Raw genomic sequence first — 11651 nt, 5'->3', positions numbered from 1 at the left:
GTTATAATATACATTCCTTTGTTTTTTGGCCTGACACTTCATTTATCTACCAATAAAACTATGGAGAATTTTCTGAACAAATTAAAAACTACGACTACTCAGACAGTTGCATCTCGATTATTAATTGTTTGTCAATAAAAATGGTAATTAAAAAAACAGGTGAGCATTGTCACCCATATTTATAGATTGCGTTGAGCTCGTTAAGTTATATACGCTGAAAATAGAATATTTTTTATATTATCGAGCATATATATTTTCAAGTTAACAATCGATACGATTGTAAAGGTTTATATGGGATTGGTTGATCGGAAAGCTCAGGCAGGAGTAGGACATTCCATACAAATCTTTCTGATCCGCTAGCGGGTGGTCCTCTCCTTAGAGTCAAGTGGCTTTCAACCGGCCCGGCCGCGAGGAATCAAGAGATCTTTGCCGGTGCTGACTTGGATCTCGGGTGACGGAATAAGGCGGCCAGAAGCGACGAGCAGCTCTTTCAATCCGGCGAAATGGAATTGGCGTGTACCAATTTGGGTCAGATTAATAAGCTTACGACCACTGAACAAACTTGGTTGACGAACATAGTTTATGCGCCGCTAATGTAGCGGCTTGTCGAGCATTTGACAAACTCACACCATCCATTTCCAGTTTCTGATTCCAGAATGTCTGCATCTATTGTTCGGTTTATATATAAGTGATTTAATTATGTAAATATTTTTTCACGTCGTCGTCGATGCTTTTCATAAGGCTTACATTAATTAAACTAGCTATAGCTAAACATAACATGTTTGTCTTCCTCTATCCTAAAATAGATATGGAGTACTATAGTCTATAAATCTGCGTGCATATCCAACTATTAATGCGGAATACAATTTTATATGTAAAAAATCACAAGAATTGCAATAAGTATTAAATAAGAACACATGATAACTTTTAAGAATATAACGAGTTTAATACTAAAAATCTTAAAAGTTAAATTCATAAAGATTAAATCTTGAAGCCGTCCTGAGCTCCGACACAGCCTTTGAAAAAGAAAAGTAGAAGAGGGGGTAATAGTAAATGTGACTTTTAAAGCATAGCTAGTCCATTGGCAACAGGAGTAGAGATTATAAATTATATCAATTTAATTCTGGTGAAACAATAGTGTTAGATGATAATATTATTTATAACAACTACTGGTCCAACTCCAAATTTTAATTAAATGAGTATGGTGGAAATTCGATGAGAATATAATTATTCTTATAGAGTTACTTGTACTGTTTTTTATTGCTAGGTAAATTCAATGTGTATACCTATTGAAAATGAAGTACCAAATTAGGTTTTTAGTTTCAGTAATCTCGGAAAACTGTTTGGATATAGAATTGTTATATTTTTTTTTGGAATTTTATATAATTTTGTAGTGGAATTTCAGAATTTTTATTTTAAATCATTCATAAAAATTTAAAAATAATTACAATTTGTATTTATGTCCAAAAACAACTCCACTTTTTAAATATTATTTTCGAACTTGAAAACAAATTAATATTAGTACTTTTTTTTCTTTCAGTTTTCACATTTTCTTATGTCCAAACGCCAGGTTAATTTGTTGATCGAGAAAAATCTTATACGTTGTCGTTTAAATAGCTAATTTTTCAGCCACACATATATCACACGTACGTTCTTTCAACAATCTTTTAACATTTTACGCGTGTATAATATGTAGTACATTAATTAATTCATTGAAAAATTAAAGTTTGTCAAATTGAAAGCAAATGCTCTAAATTAGGTGCATGAATGGTTCAATATCATCATGAAGTAGTAGAACCTACCACCCAGCCATTAAGTATCATCAGCCTTTTTAATCGTGGTGTTTGGACCAGTTCACGTACATTAACTCATCTGTTTATTTTCTAGAAAATAAAATTAAATATGGCGTAATGGTATATACAGTTCTTAATTATTTCTCTCTTTTCCTTTCATTTCTAAAAGAAGCTGGAGATATTAATAATTCTGATTAACATAGCATTGTCCAATAATGAAAAGATGTCCTTAATTAATTAGTAATTTATTAGCTAAAAGGGATTTGGTTTAATAGTTGTCTAGATATATTTTATTCAATAAAATTATAAAACTGTCATATGAAGAAATTGAAATTTCCACAATAATTCAGCTTGGGTCAGCTAAAGTCCAGGAATAATTAAGGCTTTTTTTTGGGCCTGACAATTTCAGGTGTAAATTTCACAAATAACCTTTTTTTCGTAATTGAAAAATAGTTATTATTTGAAATTTTAATATTCACAAGAGAAACTCATCAAAGATAATAGTAATAGTGCCGAGGAATTTAACTCGTAGAATTTGAAACTTCAAAACGATGCCTATTTTCTAAGATATGAGCCGAAAAGTAACCTTTGAACACTATTTCTAGCCATTCTAGTGAACGAACTATTACATAAGTCAATCCGTAAGCAAGACAATTGATTATAGAAAACTATATTAAAAAAAAAACAATACAAACTATTCTTGTTACCTCTCCACCTAGTAGAACAGAAGAAAGTTAAAGGCGGATTCATGACTAAAATTTTAAGTCATCGAAAAAACTGCAAAATAGCTAGCTATATTAGAGAAACTCTAAACCCTTCATAATTATAAAATCTTTAAATTGTAAAGTAAGATAAGATAGTTTTAACAGTTATTAAAGTGTCACATGTGTTATTCATGCTATTTTAGGAATAATCATTTGAATGGCAGATAGTGTTGTTTTTTCTCAAAAAGTTGAAGAAATGCAAGTGCAGTTTGGCACATGAATGCAAGCCCATAAACTTAATTACCTATGTTCGTGTAAAAATAACTTATTGTATTCATCTTCTACTTCTAATAAAAGCTCTTATGGGCACGGACGTATCGTAAATTTAAAATAGTTGCGTCAATGTATATAATTCGTGTATACCTATTGGATAAAAATAAATAATAAATTATACCAATTATATGTGTAAAGATCTTTTTAAAGATCACTAAACAAAATTTCATCAATCTTTTTTTTATTTTAATTATCAAAATACCGATTTAAAACTAAAGAATTAACATAAAATTTCCAATGAAGGTTCGTCGGAGGTTGGGGGGAGGGTAAGTTGGCTTATGATGCCTGATTTCTTGATCGGTTGGCCTATGATGCCTATTCTGAGTACCTTTGCTTTGGTACTTATGCTACATTTTGCATCTTTTTCGTCATGCAATTCCTAGTATCAGCTACAAACGGGATTGTTTGTGCTATTTTTTGTAGCTTGTGAATATCGGAGGCGAGAGTAAGCACTTGGCGTCCTAAACCAGCTTGTCTCCTTCTGTACTTAAAAATAGTTATTTCAATTTATTTATTTAATTTAGTAAATTAAGATTTTTTTTTGCCAGCTCTTTATATTAAATAACTATATAGAGTATCAAAATATCTTTAATAAAATTAATTAAATAAAATACATCTTTAATTTGTTTTTAGTGATATGCTAAATCAATAAGGATCAAATAATATAAAAGGGAGATAATAGAAATTAAATAGCACAGCAGAGATATAAATTGGAAGTACTAGTAGTAAGTACTGTGGGAAATTTGGAGACATTTGATGTCAGAAGGGAAGTTATTATACTATTCATTATATTAAAGCATGCTCATATATGACATTATGTTAACAATTCAACTTTACCCAGGTTAACCAATATGGGTTGTGGTGCAGTGGTGAGATTACTTAATCTTTAATTAGAAATCTTGAATTTGAGCCTTGAGTATTGAGAAAATCCTATTGGAAACGTCATTCTCAAATTAGCCCTGTAGAGTAGTCGGAGCTCCAATATAGACTCCGAACACCAACGAAGAAACCAATTTTTTTTTTACCCCTCTTATGTTATTTAGATGTTAGGAGGCTATAGGGGTTTTGGAAAGATAGCACAAAGATAAATTCAAAATTTAAATAAAATGAATCTAACTCATTGTAAATTATAATAAGATTTTAAACTTTAGAAATTTAAATTTTAATATTTATTGAAATTTTAGTATATCACATCAATTTTATATTAAAAAATTGAATCCAATTAAATCCGTTTGAATATTATTAATTACATCCGCCTCTAAAGGTAAGAGGTCATATAGACTTTGTAGTAGTTTTATTCTAGCATCTTTAAACTTTTAATACACTCTTTTTTAATAATGAGTGGTGACCGAGTAAATTTTTTGCACTAATTAATGAGTATTTAGTATCTATTATCAACATAAATTTAGATTAATAATTTTATTTTCTACGTCTTAATTTGCTTCTAGCTAGATTTGAGTTCTTATCTCCCATGATTTATTTTCTGGCTTCATTTTCTTTTATTTATTGGTAAGAAATTAAATTAATACTTTGTTATCATCATGTTAAATTATTTGATTATTTTCCAACAAATAATTAAGGATGATGCCTGTACTCCAGGTTAATATTACATTTTTCTTTTGTAAATTATGTAGCTATAGAAGAGACAAAAGTACAATATCATAGCTTAATTATGAATTATAAAGACCTATATATATGTGCTTTCTGCCAAAATATTAAACATATATGTACGTAATAAATAAGTATTACTTTCACTACGTTTTTTGTTTTTTTCTTTTATTTCTTTCTGGCAAAACAGTTGACACGGCATTTAATTATACCTACTTAGTTATTTCATCTATCTTTTTTAGTTTTAGATTAATATTAAACTTAATTAACTACTCGTCATAACAAATCTTAAGGGAAAATGTGTGTTTTATTTAATGCATATTACAGGTTAGTGGTTTTTCGTTCTTTAAATATATGTAGAATATTATTTCATCACATATATATTAAGTAAACGTTGGCTTTTAATTAAGATTAGAACTATATAATTCATGTTTAACTTTTATTAGGTTTAATAAATTCGAATCTGAGCCTCCCAGGCCTTTCTTTAATATTCTTATGAGAATTGATCAGTTTCACTAATCACATTCTCAATAATATTACTTCATCTGTCTCATTTATATAGCACAATTTCAAATTTTGAGAGTCAAACTTCTTTATTTTAATCAAAAATTCAAATATATAATTCTTTAAGGTTTTCTTGAAAGTTATATAATTAGAAGCTACTAGCCTAGTATGTACAAAAATATCATAATTAAGTCACAAGAATTAATATTTAAAATATTTAAAGGACATGTAAATAAATTGTGATAAAATGTTCCTTTTTCTTTGATTCTGAAAGTCTGAATTTTGTCATATAAATTAAGATTGAGGGAGTAATTAGTATGACCAATTAATTTTTCTTTTCATATTTCCTATATTGTCCAACCTCAAGACTTTGCACATTTTTCTTTATTTTTTTAATATCATTAAATATCCATGTAACATAATGCTTGGTGTTATTGCATATACGACCTTTTTTATTTCAATTCTTAATACTGGGAGGTAAAAGCTAGTATTAATTTAATATTCCCAAGTGCACTTATTAACAAAAACAAATTAAAGGCTTCTTAAACTTCAACATATATATCATATAATAAATCAAATAGTGATATTATTGATTCTATATTCATGCATACTATCTCTAGAGCTTTTAAGAACATTTACAATTGTGCAATATTTCATTATAGAGAATCACTTAATTAACGTTGATCCATAAAAAAACAGAATTTACAGAATAAAATGGCATCAATGATGGTAATTATGACAGAAAGGATCCAACTTAATAAATTATCTTGTTGTTAAATGCATGCATCAATCATTTTTTTATCTTTTAATTATGATAGTGCTATTAAGGATTGTTTTAATTAGAAGCTTTGACATTTGTTTTGAATTTATCCCTTCATTCTCTTGTATTATTAATGTACCTTTTTCTAGGGTAGAAAATTCTAGCAAAAAAAGTAAAACGTACGGTTGGACTTTCTTGTCAATTGACTAGTTTATTAATTTGAGTAATAATATTGGTTGTTTTTATGAAAACAGAACAAAAATAAGGAATTTTTGTATATAGTGATAAGTTTAGCTCTTAATTATGAAATATAATAATAACCTGTTTCAAGATACGATCGGATCCATTATATTCATGGACAAGCGAAATATATTGTATTTATGTTACTATATGCACTTGTATTTTATGAGATACACTTGTATTATTATCATAAATTAACCACTCTAATCACTATACAAAATTATTGTATGTTATTTATTCAATGAGATACATTTATATTCAGACTTGAAATAAAGAGATATTTATTTAGGTGCATTTAGTTATTTGCTATTAAACTCAAATTCTCGTTATATATCATATCAAAGTTGTCGCTATTACAATGCGTGTTACAAATGTCAAATAAGAGAAAATTATTTTTTCCTACTAATTTTGTGCGGAAAACCAAACTTTAATTTCCTTCAGGTTTAGATTATCAAACTCTTTAGCAATTAATAGTTTGTTGTTTAAATTGTCAGTCTCCCCCTCTATGTATTTTTTAATTTTTTTTTATTATTGTTGTTTTGTATTATTATACATTTATCTTCTCCTTCTTTTTTTTTTTTAATATACTGTATATATTTTCCTTCTCTTTTTTATTACGAAATTGGTTAACTGTTTTTTTTTCTTCTCCTCTTTTTATCCTTTAACTATTTTAGCAACAATATGATCCCCTCTTGTGATTCTAAAATCATAAGTACAATTATTCTTTTATGAATTTGCTACAAAACATATACAACCAAATTTTTTTCTTAAAAAAATCACATGTAATAACTATTTATATAGAGAAATAACGTTAATTTCACATGTGATCGTTGAATTTTACCATAATATCAATAAAACCACAACTATATTTTGTATCACTAAAGTTACTGAATTACTTTTTCTTTTACATATAATTAAAATCACTTAATTATATTTATTATACATATAAAATCATAAAAAAATTATTTATTTTATTTCAATAAAATCACTGTAATCGAAAAAAAATTAATGTTTAGCCAACTCCACCCCACCCCCACCCCACCCCCTACCCCCACTCACACCCCAATCATAAAAATATTTTATGTATCATTAAAATCATTAGAATTGGAGGGAAAATTAATTTTTAGCCACCCCTCCCCCGTTTTGGTAGGGGGCCGCAGGTTGGTAGGTTAGGTTCTCTGAATATATTTTTCTTCATATGCACCCACCAAAACAGTTGCACTAAAGATATAACAGTTGATCTTTTATTGTTGCATTGAATTACACATATACTTCTCTTTGTTAGTTTGTTTTGTGATTATCATCCTTCATAATTTGCAATTGTTAACTTCCGAATGATTATCATCCTATTATTTCGATTCCAATAATCAGTAGTTTTCTTGAAAACATATACTTTTATCACATAATAACATTATGTTTCCTTTAAAAGTGTTGAACGAAATTAATCTTTCAAATATGTACAGTCCTCTAAGTGGTTCTTCCGTTCATTTTTATTGGTCATGTTTCACTTCTCATTAGTTAATTTGACTATCTTTTAAGGCTAAATCGAATTAGATTAATTTAATATTCTAAAATTAAGATTTAAATATTACGTTTGAAATGATAAAAAAAATACTAAGCTCAAGTCTTCTTATATAGATTTTTTTTTTACAAAAAACTTTACAAAATGATGATCAAAGTCCATGATTTTTTCCCGAAAGCAAATTATGACAAATTAAAACGAATAGTAAATTTTTACTAGAAGAACTATGAAAATTTTGAATAGCCACAAATGATTTGCAATGAGGGAATAACGTTTTGTCAAACCCTTTGTGAAGTGTATTAGCCTTTTAATTTATTTTTTTAGGTTCTTTTTGTTAGTTCTAAAAAATGATTAGTCCCATTTTCATATGTACTTTAAGGATAATAAATTCGAAATATTTTATTAGATTATTTATCATGTGTTTGATAATGAGTGATATTTAATTACATGATAAAATGACAAAATACATTATTGAAAGATGAAATAAAATAATCTCATAAAATATTTTAATTCATGATATATTTTTATCTATCTCATTCCATAAACCAAACCACCGAGGAATGTTTACAAAATTGCATGATACATTAATTACTGTAAAAAGCTTATTTAAGTTCTACGGAAGCAATTTAGAAAATGTTACACTTCTGTCAATTGTACAATTCAAATTCTTCAATTTTTCAGTGATGAAAAGAAGTCTTTTGCAAAATGATGCCTAAATTTGACTTTTTAAACCCTTTGTTGCTGAATTAATTTTTTGAAATGGTACATATATATTATATACTACAAGAAAAGTGTGAATTACATGAAAATTTTCCTGGAGATTAGTATGGAAATTTGCAATTTCCTACGAATTTTCATACTAATCCCTAGGAAAATTTCTCTGTTATGTTTACTAAATATTTTCTTTTTTCCAAATAAAAAATCTAACTTTTAGCATTTAGTTGCTCTAAAAATAAAGGAGAAGGCAAATAAAATTCACTTATTTGTAAAAAATAGACTAACGCATATCATAAATTGAAGAACTAATAATGTTAAATTAGTCAAATTACACTTATTAAATAAAATCTTCCGCTTTTTCAAATTATTAATAAAAGTCACTTTATCTTAAAAAGAAATATTTCGAATACTTATCATTTAAAAATTTTAAGATTTAAAGTTAACTGTTATTTTCCAATAGTATATCACCATAGGTTTGGAAGTCGATTATAAGTTAAGTTATTCATGTATTAAATCTTTCATAAATAGTACACTATGTTTAGTAACATTCATTTGTTACTTATAAAATTCAACACACCTAATAAAATGTTTAATTTGTAATTTAGAAATCGACATAACTAATACATGTATAAGTTAAAGAAAATAGGAACATTTATGTATAATTTTATATTTTTATGCATGATAAAAGATAAATGACTAGACACTACATAAATAATTCCTACATAAATTATAAAATAATATATAATTTTACTCATAATTAATTCTTATATTATTACTAATACAATATGCATATCTCTAACCGGCTGTCAAACTATCCCATACTAATATTGTTTAATTATAAAAAAGACTGCAGTTAAATATTGGAATTATGACAACCATTGGAGAGCAAAATTGTTTGTACGGTAAAGATAATATAGTAAATTATATTTTATATTCAATAATTTTTTAATAGAGATGAAAAAAATTAAAATAAAATAAATAAATTACTATCACAAATTTGAGATTAATTATGGACAATCAGCTTCTGAGAAATCACCTACTATAAATTTGTAGGATTATCACTTTGTAAGAAGAAAATAACAAAAGAAACGAATTCTACTTAACAAAATATTACAATTTCTATAGCAAATTCATTACTTGTTCGATTAGCTTATTGTATTAGCTGAATTTGTCCAAAAATATCTCTAGCATTTATATCATTGGAATTGGACAGGCTTAGGCTATCCTAATTTCTTATTTGTCAGTATATTATCAACATCAATCGAAATAATATTTATTATCGTTTAAATCTCACGTATTATTATATATATTTTTAAAGATGTATAAATATGATGAGCAAATAAATTTTAAATATTAATTAAAATTCATATTATTTGACTTTTAAAATAAAATAAAATTGAGAGAAATATATTGAGAGGGAGAAAATATTATCACTAGTGAATTGTACTTTTTGAGTTGGTTAAAATGAAGTTGACAATTTAGTTCAATTTTGGAAGGCAGAGTTTCCCTTAATAAAAGGTAAGAAATAGAAGGTCAAAGCAGGGCGGTCGCCACCCCATACTGCCGTCATGCACCGCCACTGCAAATCCTATACTACTACTAACTGCTAAATCAATACTTTTCATATGGTTTTACGAGAGTTGTAGTGGAATGGTAAGTATTTTTTATTTTTACTTAGAGATCCCAATTCGAATTGCTTTGGATACAGAGTTACCTTTGTTAGGGAGTGTTCTATCCTAATATAGGACTTTCTGGCGCGAATTTAAATTTAATCGGACTCTAATATGAATATCGAAACACCGAATGAAAAAATAACAATTAAAAATAATAAATACTTTTCATGGTTGAAATTTCATGAAGTCACACGACATATTGACCCTTGATGCTTTTGACTTTATTGATCGACTTAAATAATTATTTAAAAAAGTATTTTTTATTTTATTTTACTCAACACACTATATATCAAGGAAATTCAACTAACTTTTTCCCGAAAGTGATCCAAGATCTTTTGAATAATCTCTTTATTTTGAAGTTCTTATGACTAATGAAACATTATCTTGGTATTTTAGAAAGTTGCCCGGAAAACACATGAAAATGGACTAATTAACAGGATGGTGTTGTTCGGATGATAAACGCTATCCACTTTTAACTAATTTTAAGATTATGAATTCGAGTCAGTAAAAAATAAAAAAAATAAAAGCTTGCGAGAAAGGGATAAAAAACAAAAATAAGAAACCTTACTAATTTCTGTTGTACATCTGGCACCAATTTTACTGTTTGTATTTTTTTAATATTTAAATTTATCTTTTTTACATACTTAACGATACTGTTAGATTTTGTATTTATGAATTATAAACTTCTTTCTTGAATCCATCTAATTAGAAGTTCTCTAATTCCAGCTCCTATGCGTAGAAACCCTGATATAAAATACTTTTATCTAATGAATTTTAACTTATACAAATTCGAATTAATCAGTGCTCTAAAACATATATCTCACATTGAGTGAGATTAGAAAAAATTACTTTGATAAATAATTCTCCCTTTAGCCGTTATAGTAATTTAAATTATTCTTAACAATGAGATCGATTTTTCTAATAATATAAAATAAAATGACATAACCCAAAAATAAAATTTTTAAAAAATGTTACAATGTATCTCGGAATGATCAGACAATTAATCCGTCGGTTACAATAGTCAATACGCACACAGCGTCCTATAATTAAAGCACTTTGTAAATAGCGTGTGTACCTATAGCCCCTTAGGGTAAGTAATGACTAACCACTAGCAGTCGAAAAGTATTTAGTGCTCCAATTAATACGTCAAGTCAAGTCATTTAAATGATATCTATCGATAAATTTATATATAAGATTGAATTAAAAAAATATTATACTCTAGATAATGATATTTTTTCTTCTTCAATCTTCTTCCTTATAACTATCACAAAATTTTCTCTAAATTATTATAACTTCCCCAAATTTTCCTCTATATTTATATCTTTAGCAGCATTTTCTCCACAAATTTATAATATATTACTTCTAATATTCCGTCCGTTACCAAATAAATAAATAAATATCCACTGGTTTTTTCCATGAACTATGCTAATAACAACTTCACTTGTGCATATTCCTTTTTCCTGTTCTATCATTTTCTATCTCCCTCGTTACTAGTGATAAATTACTACAACAATTAATTTTTTATATATATTTTATTTTGGGGTGAGTTGTCTTTACTATATGGTAATTTCTTCATTCAGTAGTAGTATTTAATACTGGTGGTTGTAGTAATGGTCTGACTGAATTGAATTGAAGATTTTTGTTTGCTTCTTATTCTCTCTTTTTTTTTTTGTGTGATGAAATTAGCTAAAAAAAATTCTACTTCTACTCACTAGTTAGTTATTGAGAGTCAATAAAAGTATAATTCTCATCAATGGAGTACGTCGGCACCGGCGGTGGTGGTGGCACCAGCAGCGG

The sequence above is a fragment of the Solanum tuberosum genome, unplaced genomic scaffold (assembly GCF_000226075.1).
Source record: "Solanum tuberosum cultivar DM 1-3 516 R44 unplaced genomic scaffold, SolTub_3.0 scf00489, whole genome shotgun sequence".
In the NCBI taxonomy this organism is placed as follows: Eukaryota; Viridiplantae; Streptophyta; class Magnoliopsida; order Solanales; family Solanaceae; genus Solanum; species Solanum tuberosum.
Note: the sequence above shows the minus strand (reverse complement) of the source record.